This window comes from Rattus rattus, chromosome 7, assembly GCF_011064425.1.
Source record: "Rattus rattus isolate New Zealand chromosome 7, Rrattus_CSIRO_v1, whole genome shotgun sequence".
Taxonomy (NCBI): Eukaryota; Metazoa; Chordata; class Mammalia; order Rodentia; family Muridae; genus Rattus; species Rattus rattus.
Genome location: NC_046160.1, coordinates 117,082,151 through 117,095,555, shown reverse-complemented (window position 1 = coordinate 117,095,555; position 13,405 = coordinate 117,082,151).

Sequence of the window (13,405 nt, the reverse complement as noted above, 5' to 3'; positions counted from 1 at the left end):
TAGCGAGCTGTATTCAGATGTACAGACCTTCTTTTTAGTTGAATGGTGACTTCTTCCACCATGTTGGTCCAAGGTACGCAACTCAAGAAATTAGACTTGTTAGCAAACACCTTTAACCACAGAACCATCTCACCAACCTCTGACTTCATAAGATTCTTTTTTTAAACTTTTTATTGCTTCCTTGTGAATTTCACAACATACATCTCAATCCCATACATCTCCCTGTCCTCTGCCCTTGCAACCCCCACCCCCTCACAAAAGAAAAGAGATCCCAGTGTGGAAGTTGTAGCGTGTCAGTGAGTCCTCAGTATACCCTTTTGTCCACATATCTTTGCATGCAAATGTTCATTGCAACAAGTCATTGATCTGGTTTTAGGCTTCTGGCTTCTGCTATACTATCTATAGATGGATCCTTGGGGGTCTCAGATATCTTGGGATATCCTGTTGTTGCCCTGTGTCATAGAGATCCTTCGGCTTTTCTGTAGGACTGGCTCCTTCTGCTTCAGCAGTTCATCAATGGGGGTAGATGTTGGGGTGAGCTACTTAAAATCCTAGTTCTGGGCCTGGGTGGTATCTGAGCTGGTCAACCTGTCAGCTCTCCTGCACCCACACCACCAGGGTGAGCTCTCTAGAACTACCCTGCCCCAGCTAGCTCATCCAATGCCGAAAAGAGCCAACTCCCCTTCTCTAATGCCTTCTCTTTGCACCCATGCCAGCAGGGGCAACTCTACTGTGCTGCCTAGGCAAGAGGCAGAGCCTGCTCTCCCGCATGCTAAAGATGACTGGACCAGCTGTCCTGCTCTCATACCCTTAGGGCTGTCTTTACCTGCAACCCACACAACCAGGGCCAGATGTACTGTGCTGCCCAGGGGAGATGCAGGGCTCATTGTCCCAAATACTGAGGCAGGTAAGGACAGGACCAGCTTTCATTCTCTCATGACCTGGTGCCAGATTTCTACTTTCCACAGGTGGTGAGGAACAAGGATGGGAGGACATTTCTCCCTTTCCCACACTTGTCAGACAAGTGGCTGGACCAGCTCTACCAAGATCATGCTGTCTTGAATAGCTTACTCACAATTCCTGTAACTAGGACCAGCTCTACTGTACTTCCTAGGGGAGCTATGGGGCCTGCTTTCTTGAATACTTCAGCTGACAAGGGTCTGGACCATTCTCCCATGATGCCCAGACAAAGGGGTAGGCCCAGTTCTGCATAGCCCTCAGACATCAACTTGGCCCTAGGCAGCAGCTCAGACCAGGGATGTCTGCCTGGCCTTTGGGGCCCAGACGTGACTCTTGGTGGCAGCACATGCCAGGACTTCACCATGGTCTCAGGCTTTGCTGCTACTCACATCATTGCCCCTAACTCTCCAATTCTGCCTTTCTTCACTGTGCACACATCCTTCTCTTTCTGTTCCATCTCCACCACTTACTTGCTCATCTGTGTGGTACCTGGTGCCTCCGGGTGTCTGGGATTGTCTCAGGAGTGCTATGCCCTGCCTATGTTATGTGAGCATTGGGCAAGATTCATTTCAAATTTTGCTCCCTTGCCTGAGCCCAGTGGGGCCAGGCAGGCTGGGAGTCATCTCAGGTGTGGTCTACCCATCCGGGCCATGTGGCACCAGGCAGGGTTCATCTTGGATGTAATCTCACTTCCTAACATTTTTAAGGTAGTTAGTTCTTTATTATTTTATGCTCCAAACATCTCTATGTACTTTTGTAGATCAATTTGATTTTCATTGTTATTTGCTTTAAAAAATATTCCTGGTGTGTTAGCACAGCCTTCTAACACTGGATTTAGAGGCTTATTTAATTTAATCCCTACAGTAGCTCTGTGAGGGAATCATTGGCATTTCTGTATTATAACCAAAAAAGTGGAGCATCAGAGATGTTGAGCAATGTCACCCCTGTCACACTCTCTCACTCTCTGTGGAAGCAGAGGAGGTTGGTTCATACTTTGGACTGGGGGAAATAGTTACTATAATCTAGATCCCTGGGAGCAGGCCTACTACCAGAGAGAAATAAACATAAAGGAGATATTGGGAAAAATCACTTTATAAAATTTCTGCTTCCATGTTTTTTTGTCTGTAAGTAAAAGATGGCAAAGTAAATTAAAAGCAGATCCTGGTGCTGTACAGAGCCTGCCATTTCATATGTGTTCTGTTGGTCCTGATGAAATCTAAATTTGGAAACAAAATCAAGACTATAAATTTATGTAAAGGTTAATGATCCTTTCTGGTGAAGGCAGCAGTCATTTCAAATAGTGTTTCCATTCCATTCTGTTTTGATGACTCCACCATTCTTCTGGAAAGATGACTGCCATTTCCTTTTCAGTAGAGGTTCATTTTAAACCGAGAGCCCTTTTAATATGAAAAGTTCGGAGGCTGTAAGAAGTTAATAAATCAGAAAATATTCTTTTGCATTTCACCAAGCATCTATTTTAAAAGATTAGCACATAAGCTCCCCAACATTATTGTTTCTTTCCCCATCCTGTTCCACAGAACTGCTATTACTCAGGGAAGAGAACATGACTTTTCAGCAGCTGCCAAGCACTTACTGTCTCCTAAAGCTTGTCCAGTAATAGCCGGTATTTCACTTGTGTTTTAAGCCAAAGCAGAGGCTGATTGAGCCAACATGGATTAAGCTTCCTGGCAGCCTCATTTCAAGGAGCCAGAGAATGGAGGTTATCCACAATATAGCTCAGGTAGATTCTTGCTGCCTGGAACATGACACCTGATAAACTGGTTTGTTAAATGTTGAATTTTCATTTTATTTTTTTTAAACAAATGGCAGACGCCAAAAGAAGGCTTGGAATGCCAAAATGGAAAATCCAGCTTAGTGAGTATAAGATGTACTTCCAGGAAGTGAGTCTAGGAGTTGATGTCTAGGAGTTAACCAGAATGATCATTTGTCAGGAACAGCAAATGCTTGAGAACTTCCTTTGACCAGATTGTATTTGATATGTTTTGTGTGGGCTGGGCGTGTTTACTAAGAAGTGGGACAGGTCCACCTTACATCTGAGCTCCCTTAAATCTCAAGTAAACAGCTATGGCATGTGGATAATTTGCTTCTTGAGCTTTGTAGTTAATTGAGAATAATGAGGCAACTGAATCTCTTTCATTTAGAAATTGTTAGTATTCTGCCTATTCCACTGTGGTAATCACCTGAAAACTATTTTTCATCTTTGATGATATCCGTTTTTCAGATAACAATGAATAAACACTTAAATTTAAGGTCTTTAAAATTTAAAATTAAGCTTTTAAATTAATAAAATTAATTTAAGATTAATGTCATATCCCAAACATATCTGCATTGCTGTGTGTTTACTGTTGGTAGGCAAATCTCCAAATGAAACTATAAAACAAATGAATTAATAATTTGTTTGGAAAGGCTAACTCCCCACCTGCCTTCATACCAACTTGGATCAGGCCCTTTCTGTGGGAAATGTGCATGGTCTGGCTGATTGTTTCTCATATAAACAATTACAAAACTAAATAGTTGCCAACTAGTACAGCCAACTTGCTCCCGGCCTGTCATCCTTTTCACAGAACTATACTGACCTGCTTGGCTCTCTTGGGAATAAAGAGTCAAATCGTGCTTCCAGAAGGTTCCCCTTTTTTTTTTTTTTTTTTTTTTTTTTTTTTTTTTTCCGAGCTGGGGACCGAACCCAGGGCCTTTGCGCTGCAGGGCAAGCGCTCTACCACTGAGCTAAATCCCCAACCCCTTGGTTCTATTTTTTTTTTTTTTTTTGAAGGTTCCCTCTTTGATCATCATGCCTCGTAACCCAACTCAGAAGGGCTGGTACTACAAATTGTCAAAAACTTTTGGAAATAAATACTATGGCTGACTGATGAATTTGTGCTTTAGTATTTTGTGTTCTGTGTTTAGTTGAGAAAAACTTGATCAAATATCCTTTTTGAGAAAGGAAAGGTGATATATTTGGCTATGCAAAATATAGAGTTTTGCTCAAATCATCTAAATGTTATTTAGGGCAGAGGCAGAGGATGTCAGCTCTCTTAATTCATACCTCTTAGTCCATATGTATATCTATTTGCATCATCATTTTCTAGTGATAGTTTTTCGTGACTTTCTCTTCAAAGCTATTGTCCCCAAATGTGCATCATAGAGTTTTTGTGACTAATTCTAATAAGTCCTGGTTAGGGAGCTTTGGAATTTGTGGATCCTGAAGGCTGTGATAGAGTGTAGTAGTTTCCAAATCCATTTGAACAAAGAACCCTTATGACGAAGAGAATCCGCTGAAGCCAGTGTTCTATGTGGCCATGTTGGGAAGCTTTTCAGTGTTAGTAAAATGCTTTATTTTAAGGACTTTTCTTTTAGTTTACTGGGCAGCAATAAGACCAAATAATAAGACTTTCCTCAAGTAACACAGGTTCAAACATCCTCAGCTCCTTTCTCTCCTCCCCAGTCTCTGTTTTGGTTCTTTGTATTGAACCATGGCTTACCAATTTTTAACTTAGAGACATTTGCCCTAGGGATAAGATCTCTCTGAGGAGTAACCTCCAAACACAGAGGAGATCTACAGAATGTGCCCTTACCACTAAGACGAAGCTGCCATGTGTCCTGCTGTAGGATGAATGATGCCTCTGGTGTCATTTTTATGACCGGATAATGCTGCACAGGTGATTTCAGTAGGAACATGGTCTTATGCTTCAGTTCACTCTGATTCTGCTACGATGCCTGAGAGACAGAGTTGGATGTACTATGCTCACTGTTAGCAACTTATACTCCTTCGTACCTTGGACTGATTGGTTTTAGTTCACATTACGTACTCCTAAACCATTCTAGAGAAGAAAAAAAACAATGTTCCAGGATTTGGGAGAACATATGTATGAAAGTGCTGAGGTGTGGGATTTTAGTAAACACATATCTAGTTTGTTAAGGCTTACATAGCACAGTTCCACACATTGACCGGCTTTTAACCATAGAAATTCCCTTGTCTCCATTATGGAGACAGAAATTGGAAATCAAACTATTTGCTGTGTCTGTTTTTTTTTTCCCCTAAGGGCCTTCTTAGGTTTTTTGATAATTGTCTTATTACTATATCTTTTCATGACTTTTTCTGTGAATCTGTGTCCTAATTATCATGACAGATCTATATGATTATGCCCCATCCTAATGACCTTAGTTGATATTAATCACTTCTTTAAAACAGGCGTATGCATATCTGAGGTGCTGGAGATTAGGACTTATCACTAAATTTGAGATAGCCAGTATTTAGGTGTTTATATTTCTTGAGTCAAAATACACTAGGGACATTTAAAGAAAAGAACATATTTCAAATTTTCAGACCCCAAGATTATGTTCAATGGTGTTTAACATTCACCTTTCTTTTCCATCAATTTCTCTAGATTTTAACAGACTTGATGACCTACAGAAAGGTTAACTTTTGATTGTGTTATATTTAATATACAATCAAGGTAAGGGATTGTTTATATCCATGACTTAGAGTTTCTCAACTGTTTTCAAATCAGCATGTATATGCGTCAATAATCTGTCTCATTGCACTAAGACCAATGCTAATGGTTGCATAGCCACCCTTGGCTGTGCTGAGATATGAGGGAATCATTCTATCAATACTCTTACAACTTTTTCTTTACCGACACTGATCCCATTGTTCACAGAATATGGACATGACCATTACTAAAGATTTACTTGTCACTGAAGAACTTGAGGAAATCAGATACAGGTCACAGAGTCTTGACCTTTGGTATAATGTTTCAGTCATTTATCAACCTTTTTATAATTGTTGTTGTTGTTTTTCCTTAACCATGAGTGGTTTTCTTTATATTGGCCTACTTTCTTTTGAAAACCTAGGTGTAAGCATGGATACAAAATTATTTTGAATTAGAATATGTTGGAAACATTTCTTGACTTCCAAAATCATATATACTACTTTGTACCTGTTCTCTCTTATCATTCATCAGTGTACTTTACAGGACTTGGAGGCTTTGGAGATAATAGAGCCAGTAAAAGAAATATAGATCTCTGAGTGACACAAAGGAATATGAGACATACAAGAAAGAAACCTTGTGGTAAGTCAGTGAGGCATTTATATTGTAGAAATGTAGTTTCTTTATTTTGCCTCTAATTGTTTTTTTTTTTAATTTAGTGTTTTCTGTAAATTTACTAGAATTGTAATTTTGGCAGTCTACCATATAAATACTCAGTGTCTGAGGCCTTTTTCATTTACAATAAATGTCTTATGTAAACATTTACATTTATTGCGGTCACTTAGATGGAACAAAGTCAAGAATAGTTACCTAGGGGAGGGGGTTGCAAGTTGCAATTACTGTTGCCTATACTCTGTTTAGAAACCCTAGGTTCCTACTTTTGGGTAAATTCTCATCCTTGTAATTCGAGTAAATTTTTAGTGATTGGTACTTTGGAATAGATAAGATTTGCCCTTGACTATGGATTTAGGCCATTTCAAAAATCACCATCAGAAAGAGAAAGTAAAACTCAATTGTATAATCCACATCTGCATAATGCAGATGGTTGAGTATCACTAAAAACAAAGTCTTTTCTCTTTTCCATTATCAAGATTCTTAAAAATGGCTTTAAACTTTTGTATTTTTTGGCTGGCTGTTGGAGAGGGCTATTTTGAGGAGGAAAGGGTTGTGATGATGTGGGTGTGTTTGTTTCCAGTACCATTGGAAACAATGGGGACACAAGTATGAGCCAATGTAAACAATTTGGGTTAAAGCAAATATGGTGGTGGAATATTCAGATTTAAGTGGAATCAATTCATTCAATGATATTTTCAAAGGCCAGCAGGACTGCAACTGCCTTGCTATGGTACTGTGAATCATAGGTATGGACTTCAGTGCTCCTTCATGGGACTCACAGATAGTGTGCACATACATAGAGCACAGAGAATGAACTATGCACTATCTTCCTGTCCACAGCAGAGCACCCTGTGCTTTGTGAGTCAGTGTGTTCTCTCAAGTGGCTTTTCTCCTGCTACTATCCACTTTTCCCTACGTACAATTACTTCAAGATGCTTACATTGGGGATTCCCTCCATTATTCCCTCGTTCCTTTGGGTTTCAGTGCCCATTGACTTACCAAGTGACAAATTCATTATATCAGCCTGATTGCCACAAATGGCTAATCTTGAAAACCATTAGACTTTCTTTGAGTAAACTTTACATGCAAAAGGGGCCAGGCTATCAAACCTCAGGGCCATTCTCAGTGACATACTTTCTCTAGCAAGGCTCTAACTCCAAAAGGTTCTATAATCTCTGTAAACACCACTACTAGCTGGAGAGAAAATGCTCAAACACATGGTCCTATGCGGGATATTTGTTATATAAACCACAATAAAAATTTGAGCACATTGTATATGTGCAATATATAAATTACATTAATTTTGTCCCTGAAATGCACTGAATAATTACCTTGACTTTTATATATTTAGATTGTTTCCTTAGGCAGTGCCAACAAATTTTATAATTTAAAAGGAAGAGGGCTTGGATGATATTTGAAGAAATAGGAATAAGAATTCCTGAGGCTGGAGAGAGCTCTGTGGGTGAAGGGCCTGCAGTATGAGAACAAGAATTCAGATCCCAGAACTATTTTAAAAAACCAAGCGTGCTAATGTTCTCTATGATTCCAGCACTGGGGAAACAGAGACAAAGACAGTACCTAAGATTTGCTGGCTGGCCAGTTTAGCCAACCAATGAGCTCTAGATTCAGTGAGAGATGTCATTTCAAAAAATAAAGTGCGGGCTGGAGAGATGGCTCAGTGGTTAAGAGCACTGACTGCTCTTCCAGAGGTCCTGAGTTCAAATCCCAGCAACCACATGGTGGCTCACAACCATCTGTAATGGGATCTGATGCCCTCTTCTGGTGTCTGAAGACAACTACAATGTACTCATATACAAAATAAATAAATAAATCTTTAAAAAAAAATAAAGTGCAGAGCAATAGAAGACATCTGGCACTGACCTCTATCCTCTGCATGCATGCATACATGTACATTTCTGTCTTAGTTTGGGCTTTATTGTTGTGAAGAAACACCATGACCATGCCAACTCTTATAAAAGAAAACCTTTAATTGGGGCTGGCTTACAGATTCAGAAGTTTAGTTCATTATCATTATGGTGGAAAGCATGGTAGCCTACAGGTAGATATGGTGCTAGAGAAAGAACTGAGAGTTCTACATCTGAAAGGGGCAAGCAGAGAACTATGCACCACCAAGGCCAGGCATAAGCATCAGACACCTCAAAGCCTGCCCCCACAGATACATACTTCCTCCAACAAGGCCATACCTACTCCCACAGGACCACACCTTCTAATAGTGCCAAGAATTCCAACAAATGAGTTTACAGGAGCTATTCAAACCCCCACAAGTTGTATACCACCCCCTCAACCTCACATACACACAGACAGACAGACAGACATGTACAGAGAATTCCTTCTAAATGTTTCATATCCTAACTCCTTTCATTCCCATTCAGATTTTTTCAGTCGAATAAAATTGCTTCCATTGTATCAAGTACTCAACACCATTCAATATAATGTTTGGGGTGAAAAGTACAAGAAGTCACTTGAATTTAGCATCATTCCACATCTTCTTATATACTATGTCTCAATTTTTATACTTCAGCTAGAAGCCTTTTGATAAATATTGTCAACTGTGTTTCATATGAGGACTGGACCACACCAGATTCTTTCCTGACCACATGATGTAAACTATGCCTTCAGTTTCTCACTAGCACTGAAAGGCAGCTATGCTCAGTACTATACCACCAACATGGAGCCATCTCAGCAGCACTGAAAATTACCTTATTCTGTTGTTGGTAATCTGGGAGGTTAAAATGATCTCTCATTAGTCTGTCTGTTTTGTGATAATCAGTGGTGTCTTGAAAGGACTTTAAAAACAGCTGATTTGTATAATGCACTTCTATTGCTAAAACATAATGCCCCCTCTGTTTTCTAGTTTTCTCTCTCAGTTCTGATCTATGTGCTCACCAGTGACTCATTTGTCACTTTCTGTTGTCATAACGATGGACATAATTACAAACTTCCTTAGGGGTCTAACAGGAAGCACAGGATGCCTGCTACATTCAAGGAACAGAATGTCGAACTAACTTATTTGTAAAAGGGAAAGCAGTAAACAGTAGAATTTCTCTTCTATACTACTTTTTATTTCCATTTTTATTATCATTGTTAGGTTTTGCTCATTCTCAATTTGTTAAAAAAAAGAAAAACCCAACCATCTTAGAACCTTTATATAAGTGCATAATATTTGGAATTGGTGATTAGTTACAGCCCCAAATCGAAATAATGTAAAATAGGCTTCCTCCTGAAACAAATGTTAATTTGCCTTCTCGAAACAAATGCTGTTTGCTAGTTATTGCTCAATTGTTGACAGAAAATGTATTTTGTTTACATGAAGCCCTTTGGCCACTCAAAAGAAATGGATTTAGAAAATATCATTTAGCATCAAGCTTCTCTTAAGGTTAGGAGCAGCTATGGCTGCAAAAGAGCTCATTAGAAACTCATTATTCCCTGGGATGGCAGGAAGCCCCAGCTGCAGGTCTTAGCACAGTTCAGGGTTGTGTGGCATACAAGGAAAATTACCATAACTCCACCCTCTATTTTACTTGGAGATGTACATTGGCCCTAAAATTTCTAAATGGAAATGCTTCATCTATTATGCGTTTTTCTTTAATTAATCCCCTTGGGGATAGTTACAGAATGAGCTAGAAAACTTTTTTGTAAATCAGGGCCTTTCATTCCAAATATTTTATTTCTTTTTAGTAAGGTTCAGGCCATACGTGGCACTGTAATTAGGTGGTGCAAATATCCTTTGTTCTCACATGCTAATCAGGGCTTTTCAGAACTCTCAGGAGGTACGAAGAAGCCAACCAGCCTGCCCCAAGCCCTTTTTACTTGACTTTCTTTACTCCTTGAAACGTAATGCTTTATCTAGGCTAACAATTTCTGCAGTGCCCTGATAAGGAGAAAGCTTTGGTTCATGGAGAAGAATGCTAAGGAAACCTCCTGTCTTCCTCCCCTCAGTGCTGCCTAAAACTCTCCAGATTCTCTTCTCTAAACAACCACAGTGTTTCAGGGTACACGCAAAGCATTTTCCATGGTAGTATATGTTTTTAATATGAAATGTTTTTGCTCGTTTGTGCTCCGGGGAAGATAGTCGAGATGGTTTCTCATTTATTTTTGCTGTTGTTATTGTTTAGAATAAGCATCGCTGGGCCAGAGTCCAGTCTTTAGAAACTTGCCAGTTAGCCTTTGATAACATTTTTCATAAGCTCTTTTGTAAATGGAAAAAGTATCACTTATCCTATCTACTTGATAGAATTTTAGTTGGGATGAAATAACATTCAGTAAAATGTTCTACAGTCTGTAATATTAGGCAACTCAACACTGAAAATACATTGCTATGATTTAAACTAACAAAAACATAATTTTAGAAGACTTTCCTCTAGTTATTCATGACTACATAAATTTTGCTGTTTTGAAAATAGCTGCAAAATCATTTCTTACTTTATTAATTTCGCTAAAAGATATATGCTGAATGGCTCAGTTGGTGAAGTGTTTAGTGTCCAACCATGAGTTTAGATACCCAGCACACATGTAAAAAGTTTAGCATAGTGGTTCATGTGTTTAAAACCAACACTGGGGAAGCAGAGACAGGAGGATCTCTGGGGCTTACTGGCTAGTGAGGCTGGCCAAAGCATCATGTTCCACGCTCAGTGAGATATCCTATCCCCAAAAAGGTCAGGTGAAGAGTGATGGAAAAAAGATGGATGAGCATACACTTCAACATGTACAAACATACACACAAATATATAAACACACATACACACATGCATTCTTACACATAAATACACATACACACAGGAAAGAGACAGTAAACAGATAGAAAAGAGAGATACACAGAAATTCTGTCAAAGGTGACTCCTAGGAACTTGTGATGTAGCTTAGCTGGTAGGAGGTTCAATACACACATATAGACCCAGCACTAAGGTGATGGGAGCAGGAGGAAAGGACTTGAGTATTCATGGTGACATGGAGAGCTTGAGGGTAACCTGATGTATACAATACCCTGTCTTAAAATAACAATAATTATTGACTATATATGATAATTTTGAGGGGGTTATGAAATCAATAATTTTTTATGGTGCTACCAATGTAGACAGGACAGAGGCTTTTTTTTATGCCATTAGATTACTTTTAGATCTCCTTGACGAAGAATAAGAATTGTTGACAAAATTTTATTTTGAACAAGACCAAAGCTATCTCATCTGTCCTCATGTTTAATAATTTCAGTCTGCACTGTGGGAAGGTGTGTAGCTGTCTGTCTGACAAAAGAGAAACCCCATTTATTATGATAACTGTGTCCCACCATCCAGCTGGTTCGTCGCCAGCTCTCCACCACTTAACGGAGGCTGAATTATACTAATAGTTTTGTGCACTGAACAGTGAGACTTTGAGTTCCTCACAATGATTCATGTGTAACAGCTGCAGCCCACACTCGTTAATAACATCTGACTTTCTGCAGAGCCACACAGCTTCCTTCCCTCGCAGCTTATCTTTTGAGAAAATGTCAACTTTCCAGTTTTCTGGATGAGCATGTGAACCTCAGTGAATCTTAGCCTTTAAGAAACCATTATTCAGAGTAGATTGGGTTGTTAGGGAAATAAAAAGTACTGCTTTAAATGTCTTACTGAGATTCTCGTTCAAAAAATTGTAATTTTCTAAGTTTTCAGAGAAATTATTCATGTCTTCATTTGTTTTGGTCTGGAATTACTTCTTAATTATGTCCTAAATAATTTAGAGTGGACTTCAATGATCTTATATATAATTATGAATACAGTTTATTTCAGTTTGTCCAAATGTCTTTATGCCATAAAACTTGTTGTAGAGAAAAGGACAGTTGGTTCAAATCAAGAAGCAAGAAAGGCAAACTACAGACTCTTATTGGTATCTGTGTGTTCAAAATTAAAGTGGCAAAGCAACATTGATTCATATTATGGAGTAACATAAATCCTTGAACAAATGTTTAATATGTCTTTCATATAAACATTTCATCAGAACACTCTCAAATGTTGTAACAGACTCTCTCTCTCTGACTCTCTTCCGCTCTTCCTCTCTTCCTCTCTCGTCTCACTCTCTCTTCTCTCTTCTGCTCTTCCTCTCTCTCTCTCTCTCTCTCTCTCTCTCTCTCTCTCTCTCTCTCTTCCTCTCTTCCTCTCCTGGCTTGACACGAAAAAAAATGTTGTAACAACAACAACAACAACAAAACCCAGTTCAACATAGAAATGGAAGAAATGGAAATGTTTAATTACTCTTAAAGAAATAAAACATGAACCTGTGTTAATGGCTTCAAAGGCCTCATTCATAACTTTTGACAGGTTATTGGATTTAGAAGAAAGTTTGAAAATGTCTTTCTGTTGGTTCTACTGGTTTTGGATGATGTCCCTATGTGTGGTCTTCTCTGCTGCAATGCACAAGTGAACTTGACCTGTGTCTCAACACTCACTGTGTGGTAGGGACATTATACCACCTTCTGGCTGCGGTCATATGTCTGTACATATGTGTTAGTATCACTGTTAGCTTTGGGGGGGGTGCTGTGTGATAAGTCTCCTAAATATCTGTTTTATTTCTCTCTTCTGAGGCTTTTACTGTCTAGGTTAAGGCATAAACATTTCCCAGATGGTGTTTCCAGGTATAATTTGAATTTCTCTAAATTGATAGTCTTCTGAAAGACTTGGACTCCAAACTAAGCCAGCAGAATAAAAATCTGAATTCTGTTTGTCTGTTGGTGGTGTAGGCAGCATGGATCTAAGCCCCTGGTTGCTGATTAAGTACCTTTCTCCGATGGCAGGTGCAGTATCTTCACATACAGTAGCAGTGTAGCAATTCTGGGGCAGGACATTGTTTGACTATTTCACCTAGAGTTTAATCTACCTTAATGTCCAGACATCCATTAATGTTTAAGCCATAGAACAGCCAGTGATCCACAAGTACTTTGGTCTGCAATGGAATTTTAATGAATGAAAATTCTATTGAAGAGCATGTTGATTGCTTACTCATGATGAAGGAAACTCATGACATTTCATAAGGTTTTGGTTTGTCATTTGACTCACAATTTTTATTTAACCATTAGTAACAGATAAAAAATATTTCTGAAATGCCTTCTGGAGGCACAAATATTGGGAGACAAAGGAAAGTATGTTTATATTCTAATATTTTAACATAGAAAGTGAGCATTACAATTTTATTTTTTTTCCACCCCCCCCCAACAATTTTAAATTTAATTTAAATAACCAGACATTAGAAGAGCTAATGAGAGGAGTTAATGACACCAGTAATTCAGCAACAATACCTTCGAATAAGGTACAGTTCTATCATCTCTGTCA